This window comes from Cervus canadensis, chromosome 17 (genome assembly GCF_019320065.1).
Source record: "Cervus canadensis isolate Bull #8, Minnesota chromosome 17, ASM1932006v1, whole genome shotgun sequence".
Lineage (NCBI taxonomy): Eukaryota > Metazoa > Chordata > Mammalia > Artiodactyla > Cervidae > Cervus > Cervus canadensis.
Window position 1 is genome coordinate 48,515,871 of NC_057402.1, and position 24,242 is coordinate 48,540,112.

Genomic DNA, 24,242 nt, shown 5'->3' on the forward strand with positions numbered 1-24,242 from the left:
CTGAGCCCAGCTTCCCACTCGCAGCACCCAGCTGACCCTCTGCCCAGCCCATCGGGGGCTGCCCTTCTCAGCTCAGAGCCAGGCCCGGGCCTGGGGAAGCTGCAGGGGAGGAGGACCGGCTTACCCCTCCTGCAGGCATCGTGATCCAGGGTCCCGTCCTGTCTCCATGGAAACGGCCACTCCACTCTCTGCTGCTCCTCATCCTACCCCTGCTACTGGCAGGCGACTCACCTGTTTCCTGGATTCTGATCAGGAGTGTTCTGACCTTGGAACGCCACCCTGTTACTTCCCAGGTGCCTGCCCTCACATGCCCAGGAGGGTCACTGGGCAGAGAGGGTGCTCAGCCAGCACCTTAGTCCCGCAGAGACTCTCTGGGTGTGGCGCCCACATGCCCTGGCTGGCATCAGGGTCCTGAACCTTTCCTCCCTGTGGGTGCCGAGCGCCGTAGCCGGCACCTCACGGGGACTCCGGAGAGACTTGTCGAATGCGATGGGCTTATTCCTGCCAGAATCTCTCGCAGACCCACTGCAGATCCTAGCTTGTGGATGGTGCCCACACCTACCCGGAGTGCAGGGCACCTTGTTCTCTTGGCTCCCGTGCCTCTGTGGCCCCCAGCTTTACCTTCAGCAGAGCAGCTGCTGGAGGAATCTTCTAGAGAAACTTGACTGATGACGGGGAGGGCAGACACTGTGCGGTGACCAGGTCCCAGGTGCTGTTCTCCGGACAGTCTGTTTTTTTTTTAATTTATTTTTAATTGAAGTATAGTTGATTTACAGTGTCATTTGATTTTTGCTGTAGAGCAGAGTGGCTCAGTTGCACACAGATATACATTCTTTTATATATGGGATAGTCTGATTTTAATCCTGTTTCGCTCTCAGCACAATCCAATGAGGTAGGTTAGCGTTAGCATCTTCATCTTATGGGTGGGGAAACTGAGACACAGAGAGGCTATCACACTTGTCCTGGGTCAGGAAGTGGCTGAGCTGAGGTTTGAATCAGCAGGTCTACTCTGAAGCCCCTGCTCACACCCCCCGCCCCACGCACCCTGGGTCACAGACCCCCTCAGTTCCTGTCTACCCACCCCTGCCGGTCCTGTGGCTTTAGTCCTAGACCCAGCCCCCTGCCCCCACAGCTCCCATCACCCCTGGCCTGTAGGGCACAGTGAGTTCTGCGGTGTTCTGCTTCTGACATTGGTGCTGGGGAGGAGGGTGGGGCAGGAGGGGCCCTGGGACACAGTGGAGCTCGGCGTCCCTGAATTTCATGGGAGCACGTGTCTTGGCCACATCCTGAGAACGTCCTCTGAGTGAGGGCATTGAGGCAGGACGGAGCGGTCTGTGCGGTCTGTCCTGCATGGCCACGGACTCAGTGAGTGAGTCTGGGCAAGGCACTGGCCGTCTCTGAGCCTCCGTTTTCTTATATTTCATCTTGGGGGCTTGACCGGGTGACTTCTGATTCCTCTTCCGGCTTTGACCTCTCATACTTCTAATGTGGGGCTTGTGGACCGGGTGGAAGGTTAGGGAGCCCCGAGGCTGCAGAAGGATGTCTCAGGGGGTGGACCCTGTGGGGAGGAGGGGTGTGCGGTCAGACCCAGGGGGTCCTCACGCTTCTGTGTGCGTCCTCTGGCCAAAGCCCCGGCTGCCAGACCCTGGCCCAGAGTGTTTGATTCCGCTGTGAGGATTTGCGACAGGGCCGGAGGAGGCCATTTCTCATCAGTGCCCAGGTGAGGCAGACGCCACTGTCCCAGGGACCACACTTCCAGAACGACTGTCACACTGGCAGCTTTCAGACTGTGCTCTCCGAAGTGAGGTCAGAGCTGGTGTGGTATTCCGCGTAAGGCTTTTATGATGTTTGCATGCGTGCTCAGTGGTGTCCGACTCTTCGGGACCCCACAGACTGTAGCCTGCCGGGGCCCTCTGTCCATGGGATTTCCCAGACAGGAATCTAGAGTTGGGTGGCCATTTCCTTCTCCAGTGGACCTTCCCGACCCAGGGATTGAACTTGCGTCTCCTGCATTGGCAGGCAGGTTCTTTTACCCCTCCGCCACATGGGAAGCCCTTTAAGAAGTTTGCCAGGCTGCAGAATGTTTGAATATGTTATTCCTGAAGAACACTACCTGCCCCTAAGCACGTTCTGGTGGTGCTCCCCCGGATGCTGAGTTCTCTTTCCTTTTCCCTTTTGTCTCTTCTCTCTGCATTCCTCCCAAATGACGCTTGGCTCCATCCTGACCTTGACCCCCAACTCACCTTTTCCCAGCAGGGCTGGGCTTGACTGAACATGCTCTGACCTATGTCATCTGATATGCAGTTGAGAAATGAAAGAACGGCTGTTTTTTGGAATGCCTCCCAGGCTCAAAGTTGACTTTAAAAACTATTTGGGTGGCAGGGAGGTAAATTCGGTGACTGCAGCTCAGGAACCTCAGTCGGGTCCTAATTGCTCCCGGGGTGTTGAGCCTTCGGCGTTCGTGTTCTGGCTCCAGGATCTGTCCTAGTCTTGCCCCCCGCTCTTCCCCCATGAGAACCGTCTGCCCCTGCCAAACCCATCAACTGGGCATTCCCGAAACATCCCCAAGCGTTTCCTACTCCTAGTCTTCTGCTCAGGCCACTGTCCTTGCCCGGAAGCCCTCTGGCCTTCATCCTGTCCACCAGAGCTCTGCCTGTCACTGGCCCCATTGCTGAGATGGTCTTCGTTGTCCAGACTTGTGTTTATTGATTGCTCTATCTTTTCAGCTTCTGAGACACACAGTAGGTCAAGGCAGCTGGTTTTGAGCCCTTGCTGTGGGCCAGGCAGTGTATGTAGCGTCTCATTTAATCCACACCATCATATGAATGGTCTGCCACTGCAGGAGACACAAGAGATGCAGGTTCGATCCCTGGGTCCAGAAGATCCCCTGGAGGAGGGCATGGCAACCCAGTCCAGTATTCTTGCCTGGAGAATCCCATGGACAGAACAGCCTGGTGGGCTACAGTCCACGGGGTCACAAAGAGTCAGACATGACTGAACGACTAACACACACATCCTGTGAGCGGAGAACTGCTCTCATTTCACAGATGAAGAGATTAAGGCTGAAAGATGCAAGAGCTTGAGTAAGACCATAACTGTTCATGGCAGAGTTAGGACTCAAACCCAGGCTGACTTCAGAGGCCATGGTTCCAATGTTCATTGCAAACCAATTGGGAACCAGCTCACCATGTCTTCAGGAGGGAAAGGGATGAGGAATCATGTGTGCATTTGGCTGGAATCCTGCATAGCTGTTGCATTGAAAACTCTGTTCTCTGTGTAATAGCCTGGCTAAACTTAAAAAAAAAACACAAGTTGCAAAATGACATACCATATATGTAAAATATTCAATATTCCATAATAAACCATAATGGAAGAGAAAAGAAACAAATGTATGTATATATGTATAACTGAATTTCTTTTCTGTAATTAATACAACGTTGTAAATCAACTATACTTCAGTTTAAAGAAACCACAATGACCAATATAATATACTGTTTATACACAAAGATATGTAGTAAAAAGATAAGACCATGGGCTGAATACAGAGCGATTTCATGAGAGGCTTCTCTATAGGAAGAGAGGAAGGGGAAATAAAGGGTAAACACAGGACTCTTAACTTCATCTGTGATGTTTTCCTTCTGTTTTGGAGACCTTTGCATCTGACAAAATGGTAATATGTATTAATTCCAGGTGATGGATAAATAAGGTGTTTAATGTATAATCCTTTGTTTTTTCTCTATTAAGATGACACTTGAAAAGCTTCAAGCAATAAAAAGATGACCGCGCCCACTAGATTTGTAGTTAAAATAGAGCCAACGTTAAGCCTCTCTTCTTGATTTGCCAATGGCCATATCCTTTTGTGTCTTCACATGGTCTTTTCTGTGTTTTTGTCCTAAATCCTTTCATTTTATGACATCAGTCATAATGCATTAGAGCCTGATGACCCCATTTTAACTTAATTATCTCTTTAAAGACCTTACCTCCATATAGAGTCACATTTGGAAGTACTGGGGCTTAGGAGTTCAGCTTATGAATTTTGGGGGGATACATGTCAGCTTAGAACAACCATGTGTGTGTGTTAGTTGTTGAGTCATGTCTGACTCTTTGTGACCCCATGGACAGTAGCCTGCCAGGCTCCTCTGTCCATGGGATTCTCTAGGCAAGAATGCTAGAGTGGGTTACCATTCCCTTCTCCAGGGATTTTTGCAACCCAGGGAATAAAACCAGGGTCCCCTGCATTGTAGGCAGATTCTTCACCATCTAAGCCACCAGGGAAGCCCTAAAACAGCCGTAAGACAGACAATTTGCATGTCTGCTGAAATGAAAATAGAGTCTTAGACTTCTTGAGTGTAGAAAAGCTGAATTGTCCTCATTTTTTGGTGCCTCTGGCTGCTGATGCTTTAAACATACCTGCTTGTTTGGCCCTTGTGAGCCAAGGAGCCCTGTGGGGGAGGTTGTGCATTCATAGGAGAAACAAGGGGGTAAAAGGGAGCCAGTGCAGAGTATGAAAAGGGCCCCTGAGGACAACTCTCTGGTGGTCTGATGTTTAGCAGATTGCAGGTGGAAATCGGAAAATAACCCATATCAAATGCACTATGCGCTGTCTCTCTTATGAATTGGCTAGTTTAATTATTTCAGCAATTACCGGTGAGTACCTGATTTGTGTCACCACCAAGTTAGACACCCGCTCCCCCCACCAAAAGTCTCAGTGGGCTGGGACCACAGCGTACAGTGATCTGTTTACAGGAAGGAAGAACTTCCTCGAAATGGTGCTATGAAATTGCTCTCCTTTGTTTGTTGTTATTGCTGTTCAGTTGTTAAGTTGTGTCTGACTCCTTGTGACCCCATGGACTACCGCACGGGCTGTCTCTTGGAGTTTGCTCAAATTCATGTCCATTGAGTCGGTGATCCTATCTTTCCTTGGGGCGTGCAAGTAAGTAGGATTCTCCGATATCTACCATTTCATCATGAAAATTTTTAAGCCTATAGAAAAGCTGAAAATTTTTACAGTGGACAGCCATATACCCACCCTCTGGAGTCTGCAATTAATATTTCACTTACTTGCTCTGTTATAAGGCCTCTCCTTCTCTTAGTCCTTCTAGCCACTCATTTCCATCCTGTTTTTCTGATGCACCTCAGAAGAAATTGTAGATGTTAGTATTCTATACTCTCCCCGAACACTTTTGTGTGTATATCATTACACTAGAGTTCCGTATTTGTTTTCACTGCAGGTAATATTTCTAGTCAATGGAATGTGTGAACTGCAAGTGTTTATTCTGTGTTTTGACAAATGTATACACCTGTGGAACCCAAACCTGGCAAGATCTAGGTGATTCCCCTTCACCCAGAAAGTTCCCCCCATACCCCTCCCTAGTCTCTGCCCCCATCTCCCTAGAGGTGGCCACAATTCTGATATTTTCCCACCGTAAATTGCTTTTATCTGAGTTACAGCTTCATATAAATGGAAACGCACAATATGTATTTAGCAACATGTTTTTGAGGTTCATTCATGTTGTAGACAACAGCAGGCTGTTCTTGTCTATTGCTGAGTAGTATTCCATGGAATACCCGAGTCTGTTTAGTCTCCTAGTTGTTGGAACCCTGACTATTCCCAATTTTGGACTGTTATGGGTAAATCCGCTCTGAACATTCGAGCACAAGGCTTTTTGTGAACAAACACTTTCATCTCTCTTGGGTCTGTCCCCAGGAGTAGAATTTCTGGATTGGATGATATTTAACTTTCTAAGACACTGCCAGATCTTTTGCCAGAGTGGTTGCACCCATCTACACAATGGGGCTGCTTTTGATGAATCTGGGTTAGGATAGACACATGTACGTGACTCATCGAAACAGGTGCTGTTGTATCTTTGTCTTGCAGATGAAGAAGTTGAGGGGCGCGGGGTGGCAAGGTCACCCCGCTGGTAGGAGGCAGGGCTGGGAGCCTGTCTGACTCAGAGCCCGTGGGGTTTCTGCTGTGACATGCTGCTGCTCCCGGGAGCAGGTCTGAAGCAGGCAGAAAAAGCAGGGCGCTGTCCTCGGGAGCACCTTCTGGTGTCCACAGCCCAAGGACGGTCCTGGTTCTCGCAGAGCTCCGTGTTCTCTGGCACCGTGGAAGCCAGGGCCTGGCAGGCGTGTGGTGCTCTCTGGCATGGGGTTGGCCTCTTTCCTTCGTGTTCCCCATCACCCTAGTCGATTGGCCCCACTCAGTTCCCTGGGCTGGGTCCTGTGTGCCATGGACAGATGAAGGCCAGACAGCAGCCCTGGTTCTGCATTTCCCCCCTGACGTGATGTAACCAGGGGACTTTCCTTGGTGGTCCAGTGGGTAAGACTGCACTTCTACTACGGGGAACATGGGTTCAGTCCCTGGTCAGGGAACTAGGATCCTGCATGCCATGCAGCCAAAAAAAAAAAAAGTCATTCCGAAATGATTCCCTGCTTGCTGAGTACTCAGACATGGGGTGTGAGGGGGCCCCAGCCCACCTCCCAATCTGAGGTGGGTGCTGAGCGCAGGGCCATAGCATCGGCCAGATTGGTCCTGCCTCTCAGGGCCCACCGTTAAGTGGTCGGCCGTGGGTGGGGACACAAACAAGCTTCGTTCCTTCACGTTGGTGATGCAATGATGCACAAGACAGATAAAGTGTCTTGTGGCCTGGAAATTCAATGGGCAGGGGCCATCAATGTTGATATAAATCACTCAGATAGTGTCAGAGAGCCATACGTTCTAGAAAGGAACTGAGCAGAGTGATGAGATGAGAAGCTTGATTGGGAGATGGGAAGTGGGCGCTGCTCCTGGTTTGGGGTGGGGCAGCTCCAGGAGGAAGTAACAGTCCAGCTCTTATCTGAAGAGTGAGCAAGAGGCAGAGCTTCGGGAATATCCCCGAGGGTGGAATTTTCTGGCACTCTTTTTGAGTTGGGAATGGACTAGATGTTGTTGGGATGGGAGAGAGGCTGGAGGAGGGTAGGGCAGGTGGGATGGAGTGAGCAAGGAGGAGGGGTGAGGCAGGTGAGGTTGGAGGGGTTGCAGGCCACAGGAAGGGGTTTCAGCTTTAATCTGAGTGTAGTGAGAGGCTCTGGAAGCCTTTTCCTTTTAAACAGGAGTTGATTCAATTTACATCTTAAATGGGCACAATAAATGTGTTGGAGAAAGCTTACCAGCTTGTGGGTTCAGATAGCTGGGGCATGTGGAGAAGGTCTCCAGAGGAAGGGACCACTGAATTGAAACCTGAAGGGTGAATTAGACCCATGGTGGGCGACCCATGCAATGGATGCTACTCCAGGATGAGAGAACGGTGTGAGGGAGGCCCTGAAAGCATGGGAAACGTTAAAGAGCTTGAGGATCTTCATTCTGGCTGGAGAGGTAGGGAGGGGCCAGGCCAGGCAGGGATGAAGGAGGTAGACTTTTTCTTGGGACTGTTGTGAGCTTGTTGAGGACTGGGGTCTGGTCTTTTTTTGTTTTTTAAGTTTTTTCTTTTTTGATGTGGACCATTTTAAAACTCTTGATTGAATTTATGTCAACATTGCTTCTGTTTTGTTTTTTTTTGTTTGTTTTTGGCCAAGAGGCATTTGGGACCAGGGATTGAAGCTGTGCCCCCTGGATGGGAAGGTGAAGTCTTAATCACCAGGGAAGTCCTGGGGTCCAGTCTTGATTATTACTTTTTTTCCAGTGCTCAGCAGCTGCCTGACTAAATCAGGGCTGACTAAATCAGGGCTGGAGCCACACATAAATGAATGAATCAATGGATTAATGAATTAGGGGAGTTTATGCAGGGAACCTAGAGGTCGTGGGACTTTTTCAAGGTCAGGGGAGCCGAGCGGGAGCCTTGGGTCGTGAGAGGGGCAGATGTGGCTGGATGGGAGGTGGAGACCATCAGCCCGTGACGGTGGGTCCAGACTGCCTGACCTGACTGCCCGGGAAGGGGCGGTAGGCCTGAACCTCATCTGCCCTCAGTCGGTGGCCCATGAGGAAGGCCCGGCCCCTCCTGACAGGCCCTGAGGCCCATGCGGGAAGGAGCTCAGGAATGCCACTTGCGAACGTCTATTTGTTTATTCAGAGATTTAATTAACATGTTTAAATATTAAAGAGTAAACAACGTGTTCTAGTGGGATTCAGCATTTACCAACAGGAGTGCTGACTTATTTAATTATTTGTGCTTTCTCGGCCCTCAGGGTCTTGTTTCTGGCTTCCTTCAAGGGAGGCACTGTTCTCCCAGGAGTGGGCGGGGAGTGGGGTTGGGGGTGAGGGTGGGAAGCCAGGGGAGGAAGAGGGGCTGGGGAGGGAGGATGGGAGGAGGAGGAGAGTTTTCTGGGGAGGTGGAGCTGTCCAGGCCCAGGGAAACCCAGGTGCTGGGTGGGTGGCTGGCCTGTGCAGAGGAAGGAGGGAATTGTGAGTTTCAGGACAGTGAATCCGGGACTCTCTACAGCTGGGGGATTGGAGGGTCTTGGGGCCTCCTCTGTTTTCGTGTGCTGACGTTTGTGGGGGGCATCTTCTCACCTCGATACCTAAAGGGCCTGCAGCCCAGATCAGAGCTGCCCTTACTTCATTCCTTCTCTTCTGTGGAGAGAAGGACCTGGGTAGTTGAAAAGGCCCCAGCTGCCTCCGCAGGGGGACCTCTGAGACCAGAGGTGTTTTACAAGTGATCTGCATTATAACATCTCTGCAAATGAAGTCCTGGGTGCTGAGAGATTACACTGGGGGTTATTTATTGGCAATGCGCGCTATGGTTTTAATTTTTTCTTTTTGCTTATTCAGGCTTTAGCTCCAGAGGAAAATAGCCTGGGGTGGCTCCGAAATAGATTCTCTCTGCCCCATTAACTTATTCAGTGAGTTTAATGGTCCTTTTTCCCCTCAGCCTTGAAGCCATCATTAAAAGGCAGAGATTTATAAAAGCAAAGACACTGAGCTTTAGTCAAACTTTTGCTCTGAGGCGGGGGAAGGGCAGGGGTGGGGGCAGTTGGGGTCCCCTGGGCCCCTCTGCTCTGGGTGCTGTCCATGAGTGCGGAGTGAATCCTAACGCTCAGACAGAAGCTCGAGGCTGGCTGGCTGGTCTCTGAGGGTTCGGGGAAGGGGCAGCGCCTAATTAAGGGTGAGCGTCCCCCTCCAGGCTTTTCCCAGCTCTCGCTGGGCTGTGGTGTCTTGGAGTGCTTCCGCAGAGTCGCTGAAAGGCCAGGGTTGAGCTTCCCTGGTACTCAGGGGTCTCCGAGGCTGTCATGAGGTCTGTCCCCACTCCACTCACTGTCTGCTCTGGTCCATTCAACAGAAAATCAGGTCACTGCACGCAGGGAGCAACTTGTCAGAAGCCAGTCCCCCGAAAGCCAAGTGACAGAGAGCCGGTTGCCCAGATGATCGGCGAGCAAATGGCCAACTTGCCTGTAGGCCTCTCATGGAAAGCCTGGCTGGGTGCTCCAGTTCGCCGAATTTACCAACACTCGGATTTAAGGAATAGAGTTGTGGACTCAAGTCAAGCCAGGGCTGTCCAATTCATTTCAATCCAATTGGATCCACTTCACTTGCTCCATTATTTTAGCATCTGTGGTGTGCAGAGCTGGATGTTGCAGAAACTACAAAAGAGCTTAACTATCCTGGGGGAGGTCAGATTAGACAGAGCCTCGGCTCCTCTATGGAAGGCGCCTGTGAGGAGCAGGGTCACCGCAGGACGGGAGGCGGCGGGGGCAGAGAGGGGTTCAGGAGGACTTGAATGAAGCAGACTTCCCAGGAGGCAGTAGCTGTAAAGAACCTGCCTGCCAAGGCAGGAGATGCGGGTTTGTTCCCTGGGTTGGGAAGATCCCCTGGAGGAGGGCATGGCAGCCCACTCCAGTATTCTTGCCTGGAGAATCCCCGTGGACAGAGGAGCCTGCCAGGCTACAGTCCAGGGAGTTGCAAAGAGTCAGACACAACTGAAGTGACTTAGCATGCTTGAGTAGGTAAAGTAGCTGATACGGGGGTGTCCCTTGATGCACAGGTCAGATCTGGATTGGGAAGGAGGAGTGGGGGGCACATTTTGGGCTGAAGGTACAGTGAAAGTGCCCAGTGCGTTAGAGGAAATGCAGGGTTCCCATTATGGAGTATGGAGGGGTGTGAGAGATACAGACAGACGTGCCAGAGACCACTTTGACTGCAGGGCTTTGAATGCTCAACTGAGGCATCTGGATTGGATTGGGTGAGTGATTGGAGTCGTCGAAGGTTCACAGGACAATCTTTAGATAAAGTTCAAATGACTTCACAAAACGAAAAAAGTCTGTTTGTTAGTGGAAAATTAGAAATAGCCAATAGTAGGCAAAGGAATCACTCATAGTCCCAGCAGCCTGGAAAGAAAACCATGCTTTGGGAGGGTTTCCTTCAAGTCTTATATTAGGGTTGAGTCTAGAGCCTGCTTAAGGCGAAAGTAACCCCTGAAACACTTTGTGCTCACTGTGAGGGGCACGTGGGAGCTGAGGCCAGCCAGGGGTACAGTGGTGGAGTTGTAGCTTAGTCTGATAGAGGGTCTCATCAAGCGAAATGCAGACCGAAGCACCAGTGTCTTTATAGAGTAGTTTTTATTTTCCTTTCTCACTCTTCCTGCATGCATAAGCTAAATGGCATAAATTCAGTGTTTGGACAGATGCTGAAGCTCCAATACTTTGGCCACCTGATGTGAAGAGCTGGCTCATTGGAAAAGACCCTGATGCTGGGAAAGATTGAGGGCAGGAGGAGAAGGGGACGACAGAGGATGAGATGGTTGGATGGCATCACCGACTCAATGGACTTGAGTTTGAGTAAGCTCCGGGAGATGGTGAAGGACAGGGAAGCCTGGTGTGCTGCAGTCCCTGGGGCCGCAAAGCGTCAGACAGGACTGAGCGATGGAATAGCAGTATATGGAAGAAAGCGCACCATTGTGTGCGTGTGTGTGCACATGTGTGTGTTTGTGTGTACATGAGCAGGTCATTTTGATTTGTGTTTTAAGAAGAAGAATCGAAATGACAGGTATACCGTGGGTTAAGGAAGAGGGAGAGGTAAATGGTAGAGAAAGAAGGCAGGTGAGTGCAGTAACTCAGGGATGGATGAGGGGGGCAGGAGGCAAAGAGGGTGCAGAGGGAAGGGATTTCAAAGACCCAACAAACATTTCAAAGGACTTTGCTGGTGGTCCAGTGGTTAAGACTCCTCACTTCCAATGCAGGGATGCAGTGGGGCTTGCATTTTATCCCTGGGCGGGGAACTAAGATCCCGTGTGCTGCGTGGTGCAGCCAAAAAAGAGAAATGCGTATGGAATTTCAACTTTTCAAAGAGCTCCGATCTCACTTGCTGAGTGAGTGATGGAGACATGAAGGGGTACTAAGGTTTTTAGAACTTGACTGAGGGGAGGACATTGTTGCCTGGAGCAGGTTTAGTTGAGAAGCTGAGATGGTGACGTCTACTGGGGACACCTGAGTCCCTGGGACTTGGGAGAGGTGCTGAGGGTGCAGGTTAGGAAGCCGAGCGGGCCTGGGTGTCCCGATCAGGGCCCTTCTCTCTGAAGTCTCACCAAGTGACGAAGCAGCCAGGGTACTTGTTAAAAAGGGGCTGTGGCCACCAGCCAGCCTTCTCGATGGCCGTCTTTAGGAGAGGCGTTTCTTTAGGAGAGGGTCTTTTGCCTGGGAGAGTTTTGTTAGAAACTCTGGTAGAAAACGGTGGCTCCAGAAACATCTCACCTTTCTGTTTTTATTTTCGAGGCTCTTTGGGCTTCTCTGCCCCTCTCTCCCTTCCCTGCCTTGCCTCACCACTTCTGTAGGTAGCATCCTGCCTCTTATCCCAAATAAGGACAGCAAGGTAATAGGGGGAGTCATGATGTTGGCATTTAGGTGGAATAACAAGGAACCTGGTTGCTAGATGGATGTTAATAATCATGGAAAAGTTCAGATGAATCTCACTGACTTACACTCCAGTGCCTTTTCACAATCACTTCTGACTGCCCTGTGACGAAGGCTGGCCAGACCTCACTGTCCCGTTTTCCAGAGAAGGCAAATGATTTATCTCAGATCTTCTGTCTGTTAAGAGGAAAAGAATCCCTTCCACAGCTTCCAGTTTTCCCACGATCACATTCTCTGTCTCCAGAATGAGAACATGTGGGCAGTTATGAGAACAGCAGGACCCCATATGTGAACTTGGGAAATCTGGAGTCCTCTTATCCTCCTCGGAGCTGGAAAGTTCTTATAAATAATGATGTTGACGATGATAATGATGACAGCAGTTAATAAGAGCATTACCAAACTTGGGTGCTTGCTACGTGCCAGGCTGTATGCTGAGCGCTTTTCATTCCATGGCTTTGATTCTTAGACAACTGAATGAGGTAGGCATTACTGGTCCCATTTTCTAGATGAGCAAACTGAGGTGGCAGTGAGACCTTGGTTTGTATATGCCCACAATCACCCAGTTTAGCAAGCAACGAAGTGGGTTGGAGCTCAGGCAGCCTGACCCCTGAACCCTGTTCTAGATGACAGCCTCAGGTCTTTGGACTTCCCGTCCAGCCCACACCCAGGGGTGCTGGGACCACCCATCCCGTCCCAGCAGTTGCCTTATAACTTGGTTAGCTTTTCCAAGCGGGAACAGATGTTCCTCATGGCAGTTCAGTGAGAAATTCTGCTCCTTGCTCCCTGGGCTACATTGATCCATTCACCTCAAATAAAATAAACCGTGTGGGGAACGAGATAAAATATTTGTCCCATTGATTGCTTCATTTCGTGTGGTTGGGAGGTGGGAGGGAGCAAGTGGCTGTGAGCAGGTGAGGGGAGGCTGTGCCCGCCTGTGTGCAGAGAGCAGCTGGGACAGGGCCTCGGGCTGCTGGGTCCCCTGGGCATTGCCTGGTGCACCCAGATCGACTCCTGACGAGGGACTGGTAATAGCCCTGGTTAGACGCTGCAGCAGCCACTGATGCGGGCACCTTCTTTTGCGTGGGGAGGGATAAGGGCACCCAACCTGAGGAAGATACAGCCCTTCCCCACACCTCCAAGGGGTCCTAAAGAAGAAAAGGGCTTCCCAGGTGGCTCAGTGGGTAAAGAACCTGCCTGCAACGCAGGTGATGCAGACAGTCACGAGTTCAGTCCTCGGGCTGGGAAGATCCCTTGGAAGAGGGCATGGCAACCCACTCCTGTATTCTCGTCTGGAGAATTCCATGGACAGAGGAGCCTGGCGGGCTACAGTCCGTGGGGTCACAAAGAGTCAGACACGACCAAAGCGACTGAGTACAAAGAAGAGGATGTGGTAAGTGCTTGGTCTTTTTGCTCATCGAGTCACTCAACATTGGAATACAGCATGGCGGGAAGCAGGTCAGAAAGAGCCTGGGTTTAGGAGTCAGGCAGATTTGATCCTGACTCACCTACTCATGAGCTCTGAGATGCTGGGCAAGTCACATAACCTGTCTGAGCTTCAGTTCCTCTTGTGAAAAGTAAACAGCCATGCTGCAGGGTCACTGTTAGAGTTCAGTGGGATCACTCTTGTGATCTCGCATTTGGTTGCAACTAACTGAAAACTGGAGCTATTAGTAATTGCCCTCCACTCTTCCCCAGTAGCCTACTGGACACTTTCTGACCTGGGGGACTCGTCTTCCAGTGTCATATCTTTTTGCCTTTTCATACTGTTCATGAGGTTCTCGAGGCAAGCATACTGGAGTGGGTTGCCATTCCCTCCTCCAGTGGACCATGTTTTGTCAGAACTCTTCACTATGACCTGTCCGTCTTGGGTGGCCTGACATGGAATGGCTCATAGCTTCATTGAGTTACACAAGCTTCTTCACCATGACAAGGCTGTGATCCATGAAGGGAATCTAATACCAACAGCTGTAGGACATAGTGGAGGACAGAGGAGCCTGGTGTGCTGCAGTCCATGGGGTCACAAAGAATCAGATATGACTTAGTGACAAAAGAACAACAACTGAAAACTGACGTGGGTGATTTAAACATACAGAGGTGGTGTTGGTCCATTGGGAAGGAGAGCGATGCCTTTGGTTTCTCACGCTGGATTTGGGTTTGGCTTGGAAAATCCACAGGCGTACATTTGGCTGGTGGTTGGAGTTTCAGGGCCAGCCTTGGGCTTAGCTGGAGGTTTGCAAATTCTGTCCCTAAAGGTGAGAGCTGAAGCCAAGGGTGTGAGTGAGCAGTGAGAAGGGACAAGGGCCAGGGAGAGAAACTGAGCTGTCTCCATTTGGAGGCGGGAGTGAGGAGAGAGGCCAGGCAGGGCGCGGGCTCACAGGGAGAGTGCATGGTGTGGTCGCCAGGGAGATGTGGCCTTTTGGACCAAAGAGCAAAGTGCTCAGCCAAGACCATGGCCAAGTGAGGATGGATTGAAGGGGAAGGGGAAGGGCACATGAAGCAGTGATGCAGACCCTTCCTTCAAGGGCTTTGGTTACCCTGATGGCCTGGCATGCCCGTGGAAGGCAAGGAAGGAATGGAGCCCTGGGAGGCTGATGTAAGGGCTGGAGCAACAAGGCCCAGATGTGGCCATGGGGTAGGTTGGAAAGAAACACTTTTTTTCCTCAAAGGGTGAACATGCTTGTGGCTGGAATGGAAGGGCCAGTGGAAAGAAAAGGCTGATGGAGCAAGAGACACTGACAGGGCAGAGAGAGGGTTCATGGAGTTGGAAGTTAGTGAGGGACACATGTGGAAGCTATGGTTCCTAGAAGGCTGGACACTGGTTTGTGCACCTAAATCTGCCAGGTCTCATACAATGCTGGATCTTGAATGAATAAAAGAAAAGGGACCCTCTTTCTCTTCGAAAGGAAGTAAAGTGGGAAAGGTGACTGTCCAGATGCCCTAGTGAAGCGGAGAAAAGATGAAAAAGCTCACATCAGGTGTCCTAGATCTTCTCAGTGAGTTGTATGACCTCTCCAAGCCTCAGTTTCCTTACCTATAAAATGGGGATAGTATTCCTAGCACTTTCTCAGTGGGTTATTGGGAGGATTAAGGTAGATAATTTCTGTAGAATGCTTGACACATTCTGAGTGCACTTTAAAAGTTCTGTATTATTACTGTGATTAATTTTATTGGTAGTGGAATGGGAAATAAGATCCTTCATTGATGTGAGTGTGGGCGCAAGGGCAGGGATGGGGATTCAGTGGAGATTTTCACCAGCCACAGGTGGTACGCAGGCCAGAGGTGGTTCATTGATGCCCTGGGTACCAAGGGTGGGCCTGAGAGCAGGGAGGAGGGGCTTCTGAAGCTGAGCATCCCAGGTACTAAGATCTCCCATGGTCAGAAGGGCCCTGGGCAGCTGACATCCTCTGGAAACCTCTGTCCACCCACTATGGGCCACGTCTAGAACAATTTGTGTCTGGAACTGCAGAGGCCAGATAGTTCTCTGGGAGGTTGTCGTTGTTCAGTCACAAAGTTGTGTCTGACTTTTTTGTGACCTCATAGACTGTGGCCTGCCAGGCTGCTCTGTCCATGGGATTTCCCAGGCACAAATACTGGAGTGGGTTGCCATTTCATTCTCCAGGGGAATCTTCCCAACCCAGGGATCCTGCATTGGCAGACAGATTCTTTATTGCTGAGCCACCAGGGAAGCCCCTATCTGGGCTGAGAATATAGTAAAATGTGTGGTCCACATACTGTACCCTGATCCCCAGCCTCCCTGGGCATCTTGAGGGTTATCCCATCCACTCACACCTGACACTTTCCACGATCTACCCTCAGCGATCCTTGGTGATGTGCTCAGGGGCCGGGGCCCGGGGGTACGGAGGGAAGGACATGGGAGGGGCACTATTCTTCCCTGGGGCAGCTGGCCTGTGCTGCTTGAGTCTTAGATCTCCCTGCCGCAGAGCTGGGGACCTAGAGATGATCTAGTTCTCTTCTCTCAGTACACAGATGAGAAAACTGAGGCCCAGAGAAGCGAGGTCTTACCTGGAGTCACAATGTGGACATCCACAGTGAGAAGTCACACCCACAGCTTTGACTCCATGTCCAGTCCTCTCCGGACTTCTGGGCTGCTTCCTGGGATGCCCTTGGCTTGTCACATCTGCCCTTTGCACAGGTCATCTGGCTAGGGTAGAGGGGCTCAAGTCTGGGGCAGAAGCAGTGGTGGGCTGTGTATATCAGGGCAGCCAGCGACCGCTGACCACAGTCTTTAAGGCCCTCAGGACACATCTGGATCTTGTTGCTCCAGCCCTTACATCAATCTCCCAGGGCTCCAACCCTCCCTTGCTTTCTATGGATGTGCCAGGTCATCAGGGGTCCTTGCATTTCCGGATTTCTGGAGAGGACTGAGGATCTGATCTGTGGGGATCTGGGTGGGTAACATCAGCGTTGTCAAGAGAGTGGAAGTGGACTGCGCCTGGCTGGTTCTGATTGCTGGGATCCTGCTTTATGAATTGAGACTGGAGTGACTTACAGCAGAGATGTCGAGAGAAAGAGAGAGAGGCCTTCCCACGCTCTGCAGCCCTGCCCCAGCTCCTCCCGCCTCTTTCCCGACCTCCATTCGCTTCACACTTCATTCATCTGCAGCTCGCTTTGGGGGGGCCTTCTCTGAATAGTATCCAGGGGTTCCTCCTACGGAGACCAGAGCATTCTTGGGGTTTGCAGAGAGGAGGCGGGGGGAGTGGCCTCTGCAGTTCCCACTGGTTTGTCTCTTCCGGATCAGGCAGAGGGTGCAGCCCCTGGTCTCCCCAGCCCAGTGGAGAACCCACAGTGGTGTGAACCCTGTATGTGAGGTTTTCTGTCCAGAAATGTCTTCTTTTACTCAAGCAAAAAGTGAAAGTTGCTCAGTCATGTCCAACTCTTTGAGACCCCATGGACTGTAGCCCTCCAGGCTCCTCTGTCCATGGAATTCTCCAGGCAAGAATACTGGAGTGGGTAGCCATCCCTTTTTCTAGGGTAATCTCCCCAACCCGGGGATCGAACCTTGGATCTCCTGCTTTATAGGCTGATTCTTTACCATCTGACTCTGTGATTGGAGGGGCAGTGATCCATTGGGGTTTCTCAGCAAGTCCCCCTCTGTTTCATCTTGAGGTTCCTTCCCTCTGATTCTGGGGCATCACTTGCTGGCCCAGAAGCGTGACTCCCTACACAGCCCCTGTGAGAAACCCCATCTTTCTTGAGTCCTCTTGGCAGTACTGGCTGACATTTAAAAGAAAAAAAAATGACTAAATACTCAGGGAGAAGAAAGTGGGATAATTATAGGGGGGAAAAAGCAAACATTAGCAAAATAGTCAGCGTTTCAAAGAAAAGGGCTGCCCTTGTGCACTTGCTAAGCGCTGCTCCCTGGGGGTCGATGTCTTTGTGTAGAGCCCGCCCCCCCATCCACAGAGGCTCCCTCCCGGAGTGTGGGGGCTCGTACACACCTCTGCCCGCCTCTGTGGCGCAGGGTGCCTTGTGTAGCAGCCTCCCTGTCGAGGCGGGGACTCCTCAAGGTCAGGGGCAGGCGGGTCTGAGCAGCACCTGTCTTTTCAGCATCACAGCTCTTTTCCGTGGTGGGCGACTGGGGCCTGCATTTCTGTTAAAGAAGGGGCGTCAGTGACCACATAGGTAACGAGAATCATAGTAACTGTCGTCAGAGCTGCTATTTTGTTGTTCAGTCGATACATCATGTCCGACTCTTGGCGACCCATTGGATTGCATCATGCCAGGCTTCCCTGTCCTTCACCATCTCCTGGAGTTTGCTCAATTTCATGTCCATTGAGTTGGTGATGCCATCCAACCAATCTCATCCTTTGTCGCCCCCTTCACCTCCTGTCCTCAATCTTTCCCAGCATCAGAGTCTTCTCCAATGACTTGGCTCTTCGCATCAGGTGGCCAAAGTATTGGAGCTTCAGCATCAGTCCTCCAATGAATATTCAGGTTTGCTATCCTTTAGGATTGACTGGTTTGATCTCCTTGCTGTCCAAGGGACTCTCTAGAGTCTAGTACCAGCTGCTGTTTATTGAAGTCTTAATATGATCCATGCCCTGCTACCTACTTATGGAGATGATCTCAGGAATTATTACCATGTTGCTCTGAAGTGGGAATTCATAAAGTCATTAGCCCCATTTGACAGATGAGAAAACTGAGGCTCAAAGAGGTTTATGGGTTACATGCCTGAAGTCAGTCAGCTGGGAGATGGGGGAGAGAGTCCCTGGCTGGTTCTGGTCCCAAAGTGCAGCCCATGGGGACTTGTCTGTGGTTCCGGCAGGCAGGGGTTTGAAGAATCCTAACTACTTGCTATGTGGGCCTTAGACTCTGACCCCCCAGCCTGCCCTGATGCTCTGCTCCAGTTCTAAGTCCTGAGCTGTGGCGCCTGGCACAGGATGGCCCCCCACTTTGCAGGTAGAACCCTGATCTGAACTTGGCGCCTCACTCCTCTCAAGGCCAGATGCTCACAGAGGGTCCTGATGTTAACACTGTGCCATCTATAGGGCCAGGGTCCCGGCTGTTACCTGTGCCGAAAGGCAGAATCTGAGATCTGAGCTAGGTGGGCATGATGGGGTCCTCCTAGTATGGGGATTTGGGGGTGTTGCCTGTGTCTTCTTAACTTTGCAACTCTCCAGAGTCCACAGAATGAATGCCCCTGACTGCCCCATCCTGTCTCCAGGTCTATTCTCCCTGCTTCATGTCCCTCGAGCCCTCAGTCTCTGGTCTCTAGGCTGTAACTTTCCAGGTCTTCCTCTCCCACCCCATGAATCATAATAACGACGGCCTTCCATCAAGCACCGGTGTGGTGCCCTTGGCGTGCAACATCACATCTACCCCTCCCGTGGTCCAGGGGGACAGATGACCCTGTGATGGCCAGTTTCCATGGAGAGAAGTGACTGGAGATGCCGGCATTCTGGCTGACTTTGAACGCACAGAGCGCTGGGGTGGGGGACGCTGCTCCACACACAGCCCTGTGGCCGGGCGCCTGGCCACCCCGCCGCCCTCTCGTTCCCGGTGCGGCCCTCCGCCTGCCAGCTGCTCCTCTGCCTCCAAGCCTGTGGGTGGAGGGGCTCTGGGGGGACAGGGAGCAGCGGGCAGTGGGGCACAGATGTGACCGCCCCCCTCTGGACCCTCACAGGCCAGCGAAGCCTGCTGGGTGGCCTTGCTGCGACACTGTGCCCCGGCCAGTTGGTCAAGGACAGTCCCCTGGGAAGGTCACTGTACGCCGTGGACCCCGCGTGCTAGGGGTGTTCCAGCTAGACCTGCGGGCATCTGCCTTCTGTCGACTGAGCCCCAAGCGCCTCTCCGGCTGGCAGCGCGGGCCAGAGGCAGATGGGGAGCGAGGGCCTTGTTACCTCGCCCCCCGCCCGCCTCCTGGCCTTTCCTCCTCTCCCCACAGCTAGTTCTGAGCTCTGGGCCACTGAGCGATGGGGTGAGGCCGCCCAGCATCCTTAAAGGTTCCTGGTGGCCCCGCAGTGACCCTTTAGTCAAACTCAGCTGCTGCCTGGGCAGTGAAAGTTCATCAGGTCATGTCCTCTCCCTGGGCCTTGGGTTTCCTTGTCTGCTTTTTTTTAAAAAATATTTTTATTTTTGTTTATTTATTTGGCTGTGTTGGGTCTTAGTTGTGGCATGCTGGGTCTTTAGTTGCAGCATGTGGAATTTAGTTCCCTGACCAGGGATCGAACCTGGGCCCCCTGCCTTGGGAGCGCAGTGTCTTAGCCACTGGACCACCAGGGAAGTCCCTATTCTTTTGTTGTCGAAAGGCCATTTCAAGCACAAGAGCACAGGCTGACCCCTGCCTGAATTTGAATCCTAGGACTGCTTCTGGCCAGCGGTGTGACTTTTCTGTGCCTCCGTTTACTGATCTGTCAGGTGCGGATAACTATGGTATCTGAGTCACAGGTCTCTAGTGAGGTTTGGGCACCAGCTGTGTGCCAGGCTCAGAGTCAGACGGTGCGTTGGGGGGATGTGTAGATTCGGCGTGTGTCAGAGCTGGGCTCTGGGGTCGGAATGGTCGCGTGTGTGGCAGAGGAGGTCTGGGTCCCCGCTAGCTGACACGGCAGCTCCTCCTCTGTACGGCCTGGCCCGCCCTGGGCTCAGAAGTTTGCTTTCTGGCTTCTGCTCTGAGGCCAAGAGATTCCGGCTGCATTTAAGGTCTGCAAGAAACCCTCGCTCGGATTGCAATCTGTCCAGTGTCACATAAGCCGTATTGATCAATTCATCTTATATAGTTGGGACCAAACAGCCCTGTAATCTTCCTATTGTGCAGCCTAATTGGTCTCTAGGCCTGTGTCATTAGCTCGCTTGTTTGTAATCTGACTCCCTGGGCCGGCCTTTGTGAGCCAGCCGACAAGAAGACCCCAGTCTCCATTTGCCCGTCCCCAGGGTGGGGGCTGACCTTGGTGCCCCTTCATTCTGGCCTGGACTCCTTCATCAGGTGTGACAGGCAGGGGCAGGTGAACTCCTTGGGTCAAGAAGTGAACATAGCAGTGGGATCCCCGGACCTGGGTCCCGGCTCTGCACTTGGCATTCATCAGCTACTTACCTTGTTTATTTACCGTGTTTGAAATCACTCAGTTTTTTCATCTTTATTGATTTTTCCTGTGAATGTGTAATGACATTATAAAACACTTAACATAAAATCTAAGTGAAGGAAAGCTAGGATTCAAGTTGTATATCCATAATTCTCGCATCTGCCCAAGAATGCAGATGAGTGAGGATGCCCCCAACGCCGAAGTTGGTTGTCTCTGGGAGACATGATTATAAGTGACTTTAATTTTCTCAGCATCTTTTCATTTTTCCCCCAACTTCCTGCAATGAGTCTATATTCCTTTACAACCAGGAAACGAATCATTGAAATTAGTCAGCGTTAGGTGCAGCAGTGATAGATTTTCTTCATTTATAAAATCAAAGCATTGGACTAGATTCCCAAACCTGGCTCTCTGTGCACTAGAATCCCCAGAAGAGCTTGCTTGCTAAAAATTCAGAGGACTGAGCCCCGCGCTGGGGACTGTGATGCCGGCGTTTCGGATGTGCATCTAAGGTTTAGAACCTTGGATGTGTTTCCCTCTTGGACTCTTTCTACTGTGATCATTCCCCATGGATGCATTGTTTTAGACCGTGGGTGGGAACAGGGAGCCCTGTGGCCAGCCACCTCCCTGCCTTCAAGAAGGTGCTTTTCAAATGTTCCTGCTCTAGCTGGGAAGAAGCTGGTTCTGGTGTGTGTGGCCTTTGGCTATAAATGGGTGGTCCCAGAGGTGTGTGGGCTCGTGGCTCTGCCCAGAGGGGGGCCCTTCGCTCAGCCAGCAGTTTCTAAGAGCCTTGCAAGGTAGAGCCATTTCCCGTCTCTGGTCACATTTCATCCCCAGTAACTCACACACTTGGGGTTCTTCTTCCCATTGCCCGCACAGGAGACACAGGAAAGCTAAGTGACTTGCCCAGGGCCACACGGCTGCTCAGTGGCAGAGCCTGGATTTAAATTCCCGTCTGTACCTGCACAGTTTTTTTTTTTTTTTATTTTTTTAAATTTCCAGCAGGTTCCACTGGGGGCTGGCTCTCAGGTCTCCAGCTTGGGGTCTCTGAGGTCCTAGCTGTCTCTATGGGCAGCAGAAGCTGGGATTTTATTTGTGTGGTTTTCTGGTGGGCTGTCTCCCTTCTCCTTGCCTCCAGCAGGACCCCTGGCTCAAGGAGTCTCCCCCTCCCCACCCCCAAATGCTTAAGCTGTCTGCCTGTTTGGGGAGCTTCTGCAGTGTCTCTGTGTGGCCCAGCGCCACTGTCGTTCTCACTATGTCGTCATCCCTGCTATTGGCATTCTTTTTCTTTCTTATTTCACTTATTTTATTTTTCTTTTATTGTATTTTGGTCTTCTGATGACATCAGCTCTTAAACCCAAGCCAGCTAAATTATAGCCAGATTTGCTTGGGGATTTTCTGCAGGCTTTTGAAGCTCTTCCCTCCTGGCTGTAAACAGGTGACATTTTAGGTTGGGCTAGTGGGAACATGGGAGGAAGTTGAGGGCAGTCCTGGGTTTGAATGCAAGTTTCCCAGTGAGGGCTGTGTGACCTCACGGGTCCCTGGTTTCATTGTGTGTGCAGTTGGGTAATGGCATCCGTCTCAGTGGGGTGTGCAGAGCAGGGTTGTAATTTACTCAGTTGCAGAGCCTGGACCTGGAAGTGTTCAATGTTTGTCAGTCACCACCATCAATGCTCTTCTGGTCTTGATTTTGGACTTCCCTGGTGGCTCAGTGATAAAGAATCTGCCTGCCAATACAGGAGATGCAGGTTCGATCCCTGGATTGTGAAGATTCCTTGGAGAAGGGAAGGGCAACCCACTCCAATATTCTTGCCTGGAAAATTGCATGGACAGAGGAGCCTAGCAGTTTACAGTTTATAGGGTGGCAAAGAGTCAGACACGACTGAGTGACTGAGCAACAAGTCTTGATTTTGGAAGCCCGAACAGGTAATCATCACTCCAGGAGCTTCGGTTCCCACCAGGATGAACTGCTCTGGAAATGGAAATGCCCTCATAGTTGGGCTGGCGGAGGCCTGGCCTTGGTCAACCTTATCCAAGGAGAATGATGGCTACTTCTAGAGTTCTGCCCAGGGCAAGGGGGACAGGGTAGGTTCTAATTCCTAGGCTTCCTCTGGGTTCCCTGGCTGCAGAGCACTGAAGCCAGGACGCCAGCCTTCTGCCTCGAGCGACCAGCCTCCAGCGGCTCTGGGGTCCCCACAGCTGCAGTGCCCTAGCTGCCAGGCCGGGCTCCCCCTCCCTTCCCTGTTATCAGGGACCTGTCAGTCCGGAGCAGATAGCACCTTTATATACCCACAGCCACACAGCTGGCTGGAGAGGATTAAACTTAATTTGCTGCAGGATTTCCAGCCTCCCCTGTCCCTTGCCCATTGATTCTTTCCCTTTGATGTTGAAAGGGGAAGGCGGACTTGGCTGATGGGCTTCGCCCTGTGCCCAGGCGGGTGGTGTCGCGCATGTGTGTGCACCTCTGGCCCTCAGCAGCCCTTCCTCCGTACGTGGCTGGGGGCTGTTTACTTATTTCTCATCGGTCTGTGTCCAAGAGGTTGTCTCCTGTCATGGTTGCTAGGCCTGTTGCTATGACGTCTGTCATCCAGGCTGTGTTGTGAGAGAGCCCAGGTGGGTGAGCTCATGCCCTCTGTGGTATAAGCTGTCCTTGCTGCTGGGGTGGAGAAAAGTCTCGGTGGGAGATGCAGGTTGGGTTTATAGACAGGTGGGTTTGATGAGAAGGAAGAACTCTTAAGCCAAGGGAATCCCAGGCAGCCTGAAGCTCCTCCTCTCCCGAGGGTGAACATAAAGTCAGAGCCCCGGTGAGGGGGTCAGGGGGTCAGGGACGGATGCTGATGGTGACGTTTTCGAGCTCCAGGTCCTGGTGTGGGGCAGAGAGGCAGCACAGTCACGCATGGCCTGGGGGTGACACCTCCCAGGAACCCCAGCCCTGCAAGTGGGCTGTGAACCTGAGAGCAGGCATGTGGGGGCTCTGCTGACAACGTGAGTGGTTAAAACTCAGAATGTTCATCATCATGGTGCATGTTAAGTCGCCTTAGTCGTGTCCGACTCTTCGTGACCAGTGGACTGTAGCCCACCAGGCTCCTCTGTCCATGGGATTCTCCAGGTAAGAACACTGGAGTGGGTAGCCAATCCTTTCTCCAGGGAATCTTCCCGACCCAGGTCAAACCCCGAGTCTCTTGCATCTCCTGCACTGGCAGGTGGATCCTTTACCACTAGCCCCACCTGGGAAGGCCCATCATCATAATTCCACTTACTAAATGCCTTCTGGATGCTGGCTACTCAGCAGGAATCATCTCTTGTTCTCAGAACAGCTCTCACTGAAGCGTTATTTTCCCATTTTACAAAGGAGAAAATCTAAGCTTAGACAGATCCAGAAGGTCTCAGAGGGTCACACACCTAGAAAGTGGTAAGGGCAAGTTCCAGTTCAGCTATGGCAGGACTCTGTAGTCTGAGTCTCCTGCACTAATGACCATGGTCTTGTCACAGAGGCCTGCCTCTTTGCAGGCCTGGGGCAGTTTTCTATGCAGTCCTCCTAAGAAAACCCACGAGAAGCGTCAGTACCGGGTACCTGCTTACACTGAAGTCAAACACTCTCCTCCTGTCTTTTTTAAAAAAATTAATTAATTAATTTGGCTCTGCTGGATCTTAGCTGTGGCATGTGGGATCTAGTTCCTTGACCAGGGATCAAACCCGGGCCCCATGCAGTGGGAGCCCAGAGTGTTAGTCCCTTGACCGCTCCTCATGTTTTGTAGGGTGTCGTGTGACTTGCCCAATGATGTGCAGAGAGTCGGGCCAGATTAGAAAGGATTCCTTGGGCACAGCTGGGTTCATCTAGTGATTTGAGATGGTCTGGGCCTCGGAGGCCATTGGGAAAAG

At 51.6% G+C, this 24,242-nt stretch overlaps 1 protein-coding gene and 1 non-coding gene across 9 annotated transcripts in view; one reads left to right on the forward strand and one right to left on the reverse strand.

Moving 5' to 3' along the window:
• The window catches only part of NTRK3 (neurotrophic receptor tyrosine kinase 3), a 418,664-nt gene that overhangs the window by 17,306 nt on the left and 377,116 nt on the right, over positions 1-24,242 (forward strand). The gene's annotated exons all lie outside the window — the stretch shown is intronic.
• On the reverse strand, positions 19,494-19,566 carry TRNAG-CCC. The gene has a single exon. It is a non-coding gene; the product is annotated as a tRNA-Gly (tRNA).